General features: G+C 40.5%; 2 pseudogenes; one reads left to right on the top strand and one right to left on the bottom strand.

The window, feature by feature from the left end:
* The first annotated feature begins 115 nt into the window (after positions 1–115).
* Positions 116–14,563, top strand: part of LOC137215290 (large ribosomal subunit protein P1 pseudogene) — a 42,878-nt pseudogene continuing 28,430 nt past the window's right edge.
* LOC137215288 (eukaryotic translation initiation factor 1 pseudogene) lies at positions 6,159–6,837 on the bottom strand (annotated as a pseudogene).

Raw genomic sequence — 14,563 nt, forward strand, 5'->3', positions numbered from 1 at the left:
TGTTGAGGATTTTTGCATCTGTATTCATGAAGGATACTGGTCTATAGTTTTGTTCTATTTTTGTCTCATTTGGTATCAGGTTGATGGTGTTCTCATAACGTGAGTTTGGAAATGTTGCTTCCTTTTAATTTCTGGAAGAGGTAGTGTAGAATTGGTGTTAATTATTCTTTGAATGGTAGAATAGTCCAGTGAAACCATTTGGGCCTTGCAATGGACTGAATGTGTCTCCTTAAAATGTGATGACATCCTAACCCCCAATGTGATGGTATTAGGAGGTGGGGCCTCTCAAGAGATAATTAGGTCATGAGGGTGGAGCCCTTCTGAATGAGATTAGTACCCTTATAAAAGTGACCCCAGAGAGTTCTCTCACCCTCTCCTGCCATGTGAGGAGGATACAACAAGAAGATGACAGTTTTCAATCTGGAAGATGTTTCTCACCAAAACTAACTGTGCTAGCACCCTAATGTCAGACTTCCAGCCTCCAAACCTGTGAGAAATAAATTTGTTTACAAGCTACCCAGTCTGTGGTACCATGTTATAGCAGCCCAAGCTGAATAAGACAAGTTTGTACTAGAAGTCGGTACTAATGTAAAAGACATGGAAGTGGCTTTGGAACTGAATAGTGAGTGGATAAAGGCTGAAAAGAGTTTTGACGTGCATGCAAAAAATAACGGATGTTAAGGGTGATTCTGGTGAAATCTCAGAAAAGAGGAGAGCTGAAGAGAAAACCTCAGTCTTAGGAAATAATCATGAACAAAATGTTAGTAGAAATATGGACAGTAAAGACCATTCTGCCGCAGTCTTAGATGGAAATGAGGAACGTATTATTGGAAACTGGAGGAAAGGTCATTCTTTTTATAGTGGCAAAGAACAGGGCTAAATTGTGTTTGTGTTCTAGTATTTTGTGGAAAGTAGATCTTCTGAGCAATGAAATTTAATGTGTGGCTTTGCTCCTCCTGGCTGATTATAATGAAGTGCAAGAAGAGAGAAATGACTTAAAGATGGAGTTTTTGAAGCAGAATGTAAAGATTTGGAAAATTCTTAGCTGAGTAAATAGTGTTAAAGTGAGGGCATAGATTGGGAAAGAATAGCATCCTATAAGTTGGTTGGGAGACATGTGGGATGAAACTGGGGACATTGAGCTCCTGAGTTTAGAGTCTGCTTTACTAATGGAAGTGGCATCCCCATCCACAGTGGCAATGGCATTTCCACCTCCATTTGAGGGGATTAAGCCCGCATTGCCTGAAGAAACCATGACCTCCCCTGAGGCAGTGGCCATGCAAGATGATGCTGATGGGCCTATCACTAGACTCAAATCCCAGCAGACTCCTAAAGGTGAAGTACAAAGTGTGACCCAGGAGGAGGTGTGCTACACTCCAAAAGAATTACTTGAGTTTTCTAATTTTTACAGGCAAATCTAGGGAACAAGTATGGGAATGGATACTAAGGATGTGGAATAATGGTGGAAGGAACATGATTGGAAATTTGGTGACAGTGAAATCTGGGAAAGAGATGTGTGGATAGACCTCTCTGGGCAAAACATTTGAAGGTATTTGTGCCCTGTATAAATACCTACTAAAGGGTGACCTCAGCAGAGAGGACTTTAATAATCAAGTGGATAGGATGGCCTGTTCTGTGGATAACAGTTTCTTTTCCCAGCTACCCCCATTATCATCCAGTGGGCTTAGGAACATAGTGGTGGCAGGGATGGACATTATGCATGGGCTCAGAAACATGGACTTCCACCCACCAGGGCCCACCTGACTGTGGCCACTGCTGGGTGCTCATTCTGCCAGCAGAGACAAGCACTGAATCCCTAATATAGCAGCATTCCCTGAGAGGTGTTCAACCAGCTACCTGGTGGCAGGTTGAGTACATTGTATCACTTACATTGTGCAAGGGGCAGCGCTTTGTCCTTATTAGAATAGAGACTTACTCTGGATACATATTTGCCATCCCTGCATGCAGTGCTTCTGCCAAAACTGCCATCCATGGACTTACATACATACAGTGCCTTATCCACTGTCATGGTATTCCACACAGCATCACCTCTGATCAAGGAGCTCCTTTCACAGTAAAATAACTGCAGCAATGGGTCCATGCTCATGCAATCCACTGGTCTTAACATGTTCTCCACCATCCTGAAGCAGCTCGCTTGATAGAATGGTGGCATGGCCTTTTGAAGACTCAGTTATAGATCCAGCTGGTGGCAGTACCTTGCAGGCTGAGTCTGGGTTCTCCAGAAGGCTGTATATGCTCTGAAGCAGAATCCAATATGTGATAGTTTCTCTAGTAGCCAGGATTCATGGATACAGGAGTCGAGGAATAGTGTGAGATAACAAAATTCAGTTGACCTTTGAACAGCCCAGGGTTTAGGGGTGCCGATACCCCGTGCCGTCAGAAATCTGCATACTGCTTTATAGTCGGCCCTCTGTATTTGTGTTTCTGCATCCGTGGATTCAACCAACCTTGGATTGTGTAGTACTGTGGTATTTATTGAAAAAAATCCATGTATAAGTGGACCCTCACAGTTCAAACCCATTCAAGGGTTAACTGTATATATGTTGGTCTCTGCCTCTAGTTCCTGGCCCAGAGCTCCTAAAACTCTGGTAATTTCCTAAGTGATAAGAACACTAGGGGCATATCTTACTCTAATATTTTGTCCTTGACCTGGCTCCTGACAAAGGGCTGTTGAAATCCTTGTAATTTCCTAGGTGATAGGAGTATCTTCTGTTCTAATGAGGCAACTCTGGGTGGGCTCCTTGATGGTCCTTGGATGAGGGCTGGTCTCCAGAAAGACTGAGGAGGCATGATTAGAACGTTGGAATTTTCAACCCTGCTCACCTTTCTCTTGAGAAGGGAGAATAGCTGGAAATGGGGTTAATGATCCATCATGCCTCCATGAAGAAACCTCCATAAAAATCCCCAAAATACAGGGTTCAAAGAACTTCCAGGCTGGTGACCACATCCACACTGGGAGGGTGACACCCAAATTCCACAAGGACAGAAGCTCCTGTGCTTGGGACCTCCCACACCTTACCCTGTGTTTCTCTTCATCTGGCCGTTCATCTGTATCCTTTTATCACATCCTTCAGTAAACTGGTAAATGTAAGTGCTTTCTTGAGTTCCATGAGCTGCTCTAGCAAATTACCTGAACCTGAGGAGGGGGTCGTGGGAACCTTGAATTTGTAGCCAAATCAGACAGAAGTTGTAACATGGGGACCTACTACTTACAATTGGCATCTGAAGTGGTGAGCAGCCTTGTGGGACTGAGCCCTTAACCTGTGTGTCTGACACTAAATTGTAGGACACCCAGCTGACCCCCCCCCACCCCGCCATGCACCGCGGCCCCACCCCCGACATTTGGCGACCAGAAGTGAAGTGTTCTGTGTGAATAGTAAAGAAGACGCACAAGGAAGAAACACAGGGAAGAACTGTGGGTTTTCCTTTACAGGTGGAAATGGTAGTGGTAAAACTATTACCCCTAGTGATCCACTATCAAAATTTTTGCTTCCCATTCCCATGACTTTATGCCCTTCTGGGTTAGAGGTTTTAGTTCCAGAAGGAAGAGTGCTTCCAGCAGGCGGCACAATAATGATTCCAGTGAATTGGAAGTTCAGACTGCCACCTGGTCACCTTGGTCTCATACCTCTGAATCAACAGGCAAAGGAGAGTTACGGTGTTGGCTAGGATGATCGATCCTGACTACTGAGGGGAAATTGGACTACTATCCCACAATGGAGGTAAGGAAGAATACATCTGGAATACAAGAGATCACTTAGGGCATCTCTTATCACCATGGCCCTGTGACTAAGGTCAGTGGAAAACAACAACCCAATCCAGGCAGGACTACCAATGATCCAGACCCTGCAGGAGTGAAAATTTGTGTCACTCCACCAGGTAAAGAAGCATGATCATGTGACCAGTTACAGAAATGAGGACTGTAATTGTCATGAGTATTCCTCCTTGTTTTGTTATGAACCTGTGTGTTTATGCTTATATTCTTTTCTTTCTTGATCCCATACCTTGTAACTTTACATCATAGTATTCAAGTATTGACTTTATATCATAGTATTTAACGTTGTTAATTTTACATCATCATATTTAAATTACAGGGTACCTAGAAGAAGTGTAAAGATCACCCAAGGACTTTGCATCCTCTTCTGGGAAAAATTTACTGAGTTTTCAGTTGTACCCAGAATAGCTGAATCATGTTAGGTGAAATTATGACCTTGTTATTGTTTTTATTTGGAGATTAAGTATGGTTTAAGGAGAGCGGTATGAGTGCCGATTTGACAGTGTGCATTTGTAAGAGTTAAATTTATGTGTCAGCTCGGCTGGATCAGAGGATGCCCAGATACCTAGCTAAACATTATTTCTGGGTGTGTCTGTTAGGATGTTTCCGAATGAGATCAGCATCTGAATCAGTGAGTTTGCCCTCTTCTGTGTGGGTGGGCATTATTCAATCCGTTGAGGGCCTGAATAGAACAAAAATGCAGAGGAAAGAGGAATTCTCCCCTCCCCTATTTTCTGAGCTGAGACATCTCACCTCATCTTCTGCCCTCAGACTGGGATTTATTTACATCATTGGCTCCTCTCATTCTCAGGCCTTCAGGCTGTTGACTGAATTACACCACTGGCTTTTCTGGGTCTCCATTTTGCAGATGGCAGATCATGGGATTTCTCAGCCTCCATAATCATATAAGCCAATTCCTTAAAACAAATCTCCTTTGATATCATATTGGTACTGTTTCTCTGAAGAACCCTAATACAGGCCTGGAGATTTCTTCTTCTGAAGATGGTAAATTATGGATTTAATTAATAGTTATCAGACTATTCGTCTGGATGAGTTTTCATAGTTTAAAATCCATGTCAGATAATTCCAATATCTGTGTTAACTTCCTGTTGATACCTGTTGATTATGTTTTATCATCCACTTTGAGATTTTCCCTAGTTCTTGATACGCGTGTGTGTGTGTGTGTAATTATTGTATCCTGGATATTTGGGGTTTTATTTTATGAGTCTCTATTTCACACTTAAATCAAGTTCCTAGTTACTGCAAGGTCAGGGTAGTAGACAGGCTCCATGTACACATAGCATTTGAAGTTGTCCACCAGCTGGGAGGAAGACATAGGCAGGTTATTCCTGGGACAGATTGGCAGTCAGGATTCTGCTCAAAACTCACAGCCTTAGCAGATTTCCATAGACTGTGTCATGGAGCTGCCTCATTATTGCTGGCAGAGGGTGGTGACCGTTTTAGCCATCTGGCACATCTTCCACGAATGATAGCATCTGCTTGTATCAAAAAGTACAAAAGGTCTTTATCTTGTATATTGTGATTCTTTTTGGCTAGGAATGGAAAGTGAGAATTTCAATTTTATCGAAATACCAGTAAGATCTCTAAATTAGTGTAACCCAATATTGATGGGAACCAAAATTTGTGGTGAGCCACAGAATATCTAGTCTGACTTCCTTCTACCCTTGCTACCTGAACCTATCCATGTATAAAAGTTTATTGGAGAAATAGTACCATGTACTGATCTCTGGTTCAAGTAAATACATTTTACAGGATAGTGCCCCAACATCACATGGTATTCCTCTTAGCTAACAACATAATTGACTCTTTAGTAGTTCTTTCCACCATTGTATAATATCAGTTAATTGAGGAGATGTATACCTAAACCTAGTGAATCCATGGATTTTAGCTCATTGATTCACTTTTTCTGTACAGTAAGTTCCATCGTCAAAATCAGTGTTGAGTGGGATAATATGATGAACAATACATTCAGTTTTGTGGAATTATAAGTGAGATAAGGCAAACCTAATTCAAGAATAAGTGCCCAGTCCACTTCTTTGAAGGCTGTTTTTATGTAGTATAGAATTCTGGTTTGACATTTATACAGCATATTGAAGACATCACTTAATGTTTTTTTTTTTTTTTTTTTTGGTTTTGTTTTGTTTTGTTTTTTTTGGTCCACACCCCGTGGCATGTGGAATCTTATTTCCCCTACCCAGGGATCGAACCTGTGCCCCCTGCAGTGGAAGCACAGTCTTAACCACTGGATCGCCAGGGAAGTCCCAGATTACTTAATTGTTACGGCTTTAGTTTTGTTGATTTGGAGAAGTCAGTTCTCAGTCTTAGTGTTACTTCTCACTACTTTTTTTTTTTTTTTTTTTTTTTGCTCTTTTCAGTTTATTGCATGAAGGAGTTACACTAGTCCAAGTTAAAAGCAGACCCCAGATGGTTACATTATACAAGCTGTGAGGTTTTTAAACTTGTGACAAGGGCCAGAAGGGAAATTCTACACATTGCAAGGAAATCCTCACTTAAGCTTCAGTGAGCCAAACGCACTTAAAACCCATGAACTGGTCGTCCGTAGCCAGTCCAATCTCTACGAGGAACTGGCATATGTTCTTGCACTTTTCACCCTGTAGCTGAATTACTTCTCTATATTCTGGATGCTCAATTACAGTACCATTTCAGGCAAATTTCTTCCTAAATGCCTTCACTAGTTTCTTTTTATCGTAATCAGCGATCCCTTGGACTGTAGTAAGGGTCTTCCTGCCGGTTCTCCGTTGAATTCTTTTATCAATATAATCCTCAGTGCCGGCAGGAAGCAGATCATCTCCCTTACTTGCATCAGCAAAGGGGTCGAAAGAGTGGAGGTTCTGGATAGCAGACATACGATACAATTCCTTTTCCTCTGTGGAAACGGCCTGCGGAAGGCCGCGGCTGGAGAAAGCGGGCGCGGAGGACTGAGCGTCGGGAAGCGAGGGGGCTCGAGGGGGAGGCTGCTTAGTCCATGGCAGCGGCTTAGTGATTCCTTACTACTTTTTTTTTTTAACTTATTTTATTTTTGACTGCGTTGGGTCTTCGTTGCTGCGTGCCGGCTTTCTGTAGTTGCAGTGAGTGGGGGCTACTCTTCGTTGCGGTGTGCGGGCTTCTCATTGCGGTGGCTTCTCTTGTTGCGGAGCATGGGCTCTAGGTGCGCGGGCTTCAGTAGTTGTGGCTCACGGGCTCTAAAGTACAGGCTCAGTAGTTGTGGCACAGGAGCTTAGTTGCTTCACGGCATGTGGGATCTTCCCAGATCAGGGCTTGAACCCGTGTCCCCTGCATTGGCAGGTGGATTCTTAGCCGCTGCACCACCAGGGAAGCCCCATTCACTACTTTTTATGATTTCCTTTTTCTTTGGTTTTTCAACAGAGTTTTCTTTGTATTTATTCTTCTTGGCCTTTTGACAGCTTCTTTGAACTATGGCCTGATGGATTTAGTTTGGGACATTTTTCAGCTAATATTTTTTCAAATATTCTTCTGCCCCTTTTCTCCCTCTGCGTCTTCAATTGTGTGTGTTTAAAACCTGTTCATTGTATTTTACTTAGCCCTAAATTATTATCTCCATTTTAAAGTAAGATGATGAAATTGGCCCCCAAAACTAAATTGTCCAAGGGCACATGGTTATTGTGATAGCTGAGATTCACATCTGAGAAGTTTGACAAAGCCCATTAAAAAAAATTATGATTGAATATCACCTCTCAATGTCATGCATTTTTTAATGCCTTCCGTCTCAGTACTTCATCAGGAATATGATGAATTAACAGATCTGTGGAATATGCCATCACTATTGATGGCATAATATATCACCTTACTGGTGATAATAATTTATTTAATCTTTTATTAGGTATTTACGTTTCTAACTTGTGCTTATTGTACATCATTCTTTGATATACATCCTTGTGCATGTATCACTGTGCATTTTATAACTCTTTCCCAATGACAGTTTCCTAGAAGTTATATTTCTGAATGACTAGCAGATATTTAGTAATTGCTAACAATATGGCAGGCCCTGGGCTAGTGTTTGAAGATTAGCATTAAAAGTGTAGTTGCTATCCTTCAGATCTTTATAATTGAGCAAGAAAAATGTAATCCTTACAGGAATAAATCTAAAGTAGGGGGTGATAAAGGCCTCTAGACTAAATTAAGATGATATACCTCTGAAGATATAGATGGAAGACATTCTAGCAAGCTGAAAATTATTTTGAATTCATGGACTCTCTGGAAATGAATGGATTCATGCAGCAAGCTACACGTCTTTTACATTTTGTATTACACTGATGTTAGATGCAAAGTGAGATTATTAGTATAAGATGTTTCAGCAGCTTTTGAAGAACATTATGGCTAGAAGATCAGGAAGATATGAAGAAAAACAGCAATGAGACTTAATCAATACATTCATTACTCAGGAACTTCTAGCCATACTTTTCTACCCAGTAATCCAACATAGTTATACTTAGGAAACATAGATTTGTTCAGATATGTATTTGGAACACGAAGGGGTAAAGAAAAGTCATTCAGCATAAATACACTAGCTCTTATAAGAGTATCTTTAACTTTTCTACGAAATCAAGAGAAAGATATACTATCCTATGATCCTTAATGCCACTTCTTTTTTAATATAATTTATATATTTATTTATTTTTGGCTGCATTGGGTCTTCATTGCTGTGCGCTGGCTTCCTCTAGTTGTGGCGAGCAGAGGCTATTCTTCTTTGTGGTGCGTGGGCTTCTCATTGTGGTGGCTTCTCTTGTTGCAGAGCATAGGCTCTAGACACGTGGGCTTCAGTAGTTGTGGCACGCAGGCTCAGTAGTTGTGGCACATGGGCTTAGTTGCTCCGCAGCATGTGGGATCTTCCCAGGCCAGGGATCGAACCCGTGTCCCCTGCATTGGCAGGTGGATTCTCAACCACTGCACCACGAGGGAAGTCCCAATGCCACTTCTAAGTATATATTCAAGAGAAATGATTACATTTATCCACAAAGTTACATGGGTAAGGATGTTAATAGCAGCTTTGTTTATTTTAACCCAAAAATGTTACCAACCAAAATGCCCTAGCAGGATGCATAAGAAAATTGTACTACATAACAATATGAAAAAAGAAAGTACTGGTACATTTACATAGATGAGTCTTAAAGGTATTATGCTGAGTGAAAGAAGTCAGTCACAAAAGAGTATGTACTGTGTGATTTCATTTATGTGAAGTTCAAAAGTAGGTAAAACTAACCAATTATGATAGAAGTCAGAATATTGGTCACCCAGGTGGTATAGACCGGGAAGGGGCATGACTGGAACTTGTATGTTAGAAAAACCCTGTATCTCAATCTGGGTGGTAGTCACCCTCCTATACACGTAAAATAATCAAGCTGTATACTTAAGATCAGTGTCTGTTACATACTTTATGTGTATTATACTTCAATTTAAATAATCAAGGGGGAGAAGGATGGGGCCATTTAATAATAGACTCTTGATGTCTCCCTAGTGTAGATTAATGTGTGTGGCTCATGGACACCTGGCCCTTCAACAAAGCCTGCTAGTTGATGATTCTTAATCTCATAGCAGGGTCTGATGATTAGGACTAAAAGAGAAAAAAAGACAAAAATATATTCATTTTTGGCTGGCTACAGTGGGCATGATTTCATCCTTTCCAGTCTGGATACTAAATGAGGGTGATGAGCCATGAGAATCTGAGAGTTGTAATGTAGGCTTAGAAGAACGCATGGTCTGTGCAGTTTTCTCACTTCAGATGTGGAAGATCAACCAGGCTCCAGAAACCTTAAAGGAGGTTCTATATGGCTGATATGGCCCCTCCTCTGGCCTGGAAGAGCAAGTTTGAACAGTCTAGTCCCAAGTGTAGCTCAGCATCCCAGAACGCAGTACTGGTGGAAATCCTGTTAAAGTGCCCACACTTCTGTTTCAATGCAGGAGAACATCTGCTAGGAATCCATCTGTTTACATCAGTGTTCCCTGGGGTTTGCAGAAAGCATAGAGGTCCCTAGACTCCACCTTATTTTCCCAATGTATATATGGGGGGAGGGTGGTTTGGAAGAAAAAAATGGAGGAGAAAAACCTTGACATTTTGTGAACTCCATGGCAAATCTGGTCTCATTGCCTTATTTTTTTCCTCCTCCCAGATAAGAATTCCCTGGATTCTAGGATTCTTGAGTAGATGAATTCCAAGGAAGACTGTCTAATTCTTGCAATTCTAAACTCATGGGTCATGTAAGTTGGTTTTCGGTGTTAAATTCTGTCATTTTTTAGGTTATGTGAAGACTTTAATTTTTTATTCTGAAACTTCCCCAGTTCCTCCTATTTTTGGAGGAATGCACTCCAGGTCCCTCCTCTGTGCCCCCATCTTCTCAAACCACTGTTCAAATGTGTACTGGAGAAATCAGCATCTCCTAGGTACTCAGTCTTCTGTCTAGACCAGAGGTGAAGCAAAAACAAAGTCCCTTCAGAGAGATACTTGACCATCTCTTGTCAGTTCTGCAATTTGATGATAAAGGATGATTTCGTTTGCACATGGGAAAGTTCTGAACTTTTCCATAGACCCATGTCTGTAGATAAAATAGGATTTAGTGTTGATTGGCCTCAGCTGCTGCTAAGGTGCTCAGTCCTTCTGAGGAAGCTGCAGGCCGCTTTAGGCTTAGGCCCTCACTTCATCCTGAGGCTAGCACTGCGCCCAGCATTCCCCGCTTAGCATTCACCCACACCATGGCCTCCATCTCAGAGCTCACCTGCATCTACTGGGCCTTCATCCTCAACAACGATGAGGTTACAGTCATGGAGGATAAGATCAATGCCCTAATTATAGCAGCCAGTGTAAATGTTGAACCTTTCTGGCCAGGTTTGTTTGCAAAGGCTCTGGCATTGGGAGCCTCATCTGCAATATAAGGGCTCAGGGACCTGCCCCAGCAGCTGATCCTGCACGAGCAGGAGGTCCTCCCCCCTCCACCACTTCTGCCCCAGCTGAGGAGGGGAAAGTGGAAGCAAAGAAAGAAGAATTTGAGGAGTCTGATGTTGACATGGGCTTTGATCTCTTTGACTAAACCTCTTTTGTTACATGTTCAATAAAAAGCTGAACTCTCTAAAACAAAACAAAACAAAAAAAGAATGTGGTGAAATCCCAGGCTTTGTGAGGCCTTTAGGGGTGGGCAAGGAAATGATTTAGAGCCTGCTTACAGATCCATGCTGGGAATTCCTGAGAGGTGAAAACCTATAGTAGGGTCCATTTTTTATCTGAAGAGCATGTACTGATTTCAGGTGATATATGTGTGACTCTGGATTAACCTGTAACAGTATTCTCTGGCTCAGAAATGAGAAAATTGTCTGGGGGGGGATGGGAGATGGAGTAGCAAGTAATAAGATACGGTAGATAGGATGCTTCTAAAATGGCTCCCGCTGATCCCTGCTTCCAGGTATTCATATCCTTCTGTAACTCCTTTGCTTTAGTGTGGGTTAGATTTAGTGACTTGCTTCTAATGAATAAAATATGGCAAAAGTGATGGGAGCTCACTGTTGAGATTAGGGTCTGTAACTTTGTCTTGCTCACAACACTCTGGTTCTTCTTGCTTTCTCTGATGAAGCAAGTTTCCACGCTGTCATCTAAGGATGATCTCTGGCCAACAGCCAGTGAGGAACCAAGGCTCACACTCCGAATTCTATCAGCAACTATATGAGTGAGTTTTGAAGCAGATCCTTCCCCATTTGAGCCTTGAGATGACTGCTGCCCCAGCTGACACCTTGACTGCAGTCTGAGAAGAAGAGGACCAAGTTCAGCTGCAAATAGATTTCTGTCCCAAACTGATTTCTTATTCCCATGAAAGTAAACTTTAAAAATCTTTCTTGAAGCTTTCAGTATTTTATCTTTTTATTTCTCTTTGGAAATTTTGCTAAAATGTGCCTAGATGTAGGTACTTTTTTTTTTTTTTTTCTCGGTACGCGGGCCTCTCACTGTTGTGGCCTCTCCCATTGCGGATCACAGGCTCCGGACGGGCAGGCTCAGCGGCCATGGCTCACGGGCCCAGCCGCTCCGCGGCATGTGGGATCCTCCCGGACCGGGACACGAACCTGTGTCCCTTGCATCGGCAGGCGGATTCTCAACCACTGCGCCACAAGGGAAGCCTGGTACTTATTTTTTACTTAATTTTTTCATAGATGTCACGTTTAGGACCACAGTTATTTTATGTACCATTGAAAAGGAAAGAAAACATTGAATTAAACTATGACATGTCTCTGATATAAAGATGCATTTCAGTTTCATAGATGTTAAAATGAAAACTATGTCAGAATAATTATTAAATAGAATTTTATTAACTTGGTAGGCCTCTCTCAAATTAAGGACTTACATCCTTCTTTATTTTGAGGTAATTTTCATTGATTACTACTATCTCTCCTCAATTAGCTCTATTGTCTTCTGGGACTTATATTAAATGGTTGGAGGAAGATCAGTTTCTATCTTTTATGTCGTTTTGTTCCATACATTGCATCTCTTTGTTACATTTGGTTTCTTCTGGGCTGTATAGCAATTTAATCCCTGGCTTCCTAGTTCACAATTCAGCTGTGTGCATTCTGCTTTTCAGCCCATTTATTGAAAGTTTTTTTTTTAACTTTTAAACTTTGAAATAATTATAAATACACAGGGAGTTGCAAGATAGTGCAGAGATAGTCCTGATTATACTTCACGCAGTTTTTACCAATGGTTACATCTTACATAATTACAGTACAATATCAAAGCCCAGAATTAGACATTGGTACAATGTGTTTATATAGTTATGTCATTTTATCATGTGCATAGATTCATGTAATCACCACTGCAATCAACATACAGAACTATTCCACCCCCACAAAGATGTTTCTGTACCCCTTTATAAATCACACCTGCACCCCACCCCACCATCCCTAATCCCTGGAAACCATTAATCTGTTTCACATCTCTATAATTTCATCATTTCAAGGATGTTATATAAATGGAATTGTGTAGTACATGACCCGTTGAGATTGGCTTCCAGAACTAAACATAATGTTCTTGAGATCTATCTAAATTGTTACATGTATCAATCATTTATTCCTTTTTAATGCTAAGTAGTATTACATGGTATGGAGAACCATTTTTGTTGTTTCCATTTTAGGCTACTACAGATAAAGCTGCTATGAACAATCAGGCACACAATGCTATGTGGGCAAATTCTTTCATTTCTCTGGGATAAATGTCCAGGAGTACAACTGCTGAGTTATATGGTAAGTTTATACATATATATATGTATTTTAAAATGAAGTATAGTTGATTTACAGTGCTGTGTTAGTTTCAGGTGTACACCAAAGTGATTCAGTTTGTGTGTGTACATATATATATTCTCTTTCAGATTCCTCTCCACTATGGGTTAGTACAAGATACTGAATATAGTTCCCTGTGCTATACAGTAGGTCCTTGTTTATCTGTTTCATATAGTGTGTATTTGTTAATCCCAAACTCTTAATTTACTCCCCACCCCCCCCATTTATTTTTTAAAGAATTGCCAAACTATTTTTCCAGAGTGGCTGTACCATATTACATTCCCACCAGGAATATGCAAGAGATCTGTTTCTCAACATCCTTGCCAGAATTTATAGTATTGTTGCTATTTTCAATTTTGGATTTTCTAATAGTCATGTGGTGGTTTCTCATTGTGGTTTTAATTTTGCTTTTAGCTAATAGCTGGTGACACTGAATATCATTTCATGTACTCATTTGCCATCCATAAATTCTCTTTGGTGAAATATCTCTTCATGCCTTTTGCCCATTTTCTAAATATAATGTTGTTGTTGTTGTTTTTAACTGCTGAGTTTTGGGCGCATTATATATTCTATTTATGAGTTCTCTGTTAGATTATTGGGATTTGTTGGATTTCTGGTTGGATATGCAAATACTTTCTTCCAGTCTGTAGCCTGTCTTTTCATCTGCTTAACAAGGTTTTAGCCGAGCAAAAGTTTTATATTTTGATAAAGTCTAATTTATCCCTTATTTCTTTTATGATCATGCTTTTTGTGTCATGTGTAATGTGTCACCACCAATTAGGTCAGAAATATTTTCTGTTTTATCTTCTAAAAGTTTTATACTTTTATAATTTATTATCTATTGTAAGCTAAATTTTGTATATGGTGCAATTTTTAGGTAGATTATTTTGCCTATGGATATTCAATTGTTCCAGCACCATTTGTTGAAAAGACTATCCATCTTCCATTGTACTGAGTTACATCTTTGTCAAAAATCCATTTTCCATACTTGTGTAGGGCTATTTCTTTATCCTCTGTTCTGTTGCATTGACTTTATACCCAACCCCTGCCAATATCATCCAGTAGAGTACTATAGCTATGTAATTAGCCTTAAAACTGGGTAGAGGGTGTCTTACCACTTTATTCTTCTTTTTCAGAATTGTATTAGCTACTGCTGTTTGTCTCTCCACATAAATTTTAGAATATTGTATTAAAAACCTTGCTGAGATTTTGATAGGAATTGCATTAAACTTGTATATCAGTTAGGGGAGAACTGACATTTGACTATGTTGAATTTCCAATCTCTTAACAAGGAATACCTATTTATTTAGATCTTAAATTTCTTATCAGTGTTTTGTACTTATCTGCTTATAAGTTCTGTACTTGTTTTGTTTGATTTGCACCTATGTATTTAATTCTTGACACAGTTGTAAATGGTACTGTAGTTGCTAGTAATAGAAATACAACTGATTTTGC

Source organism: Pseudorca crassidens, chromosome 20 (genome assembly GCF_039906515.1).
Source record: "Pseudorca crassidens isolate mPseCra1 chromosome 20, mPseCra1.hap1, whole genome shotgun sequence".
Lineage (NCBI taxonomy): Eukaryota > Metazoa > Chordata > Mammalia > Artiodactyla > Delphinidae > Pseudorca > Pseudorca crassidens.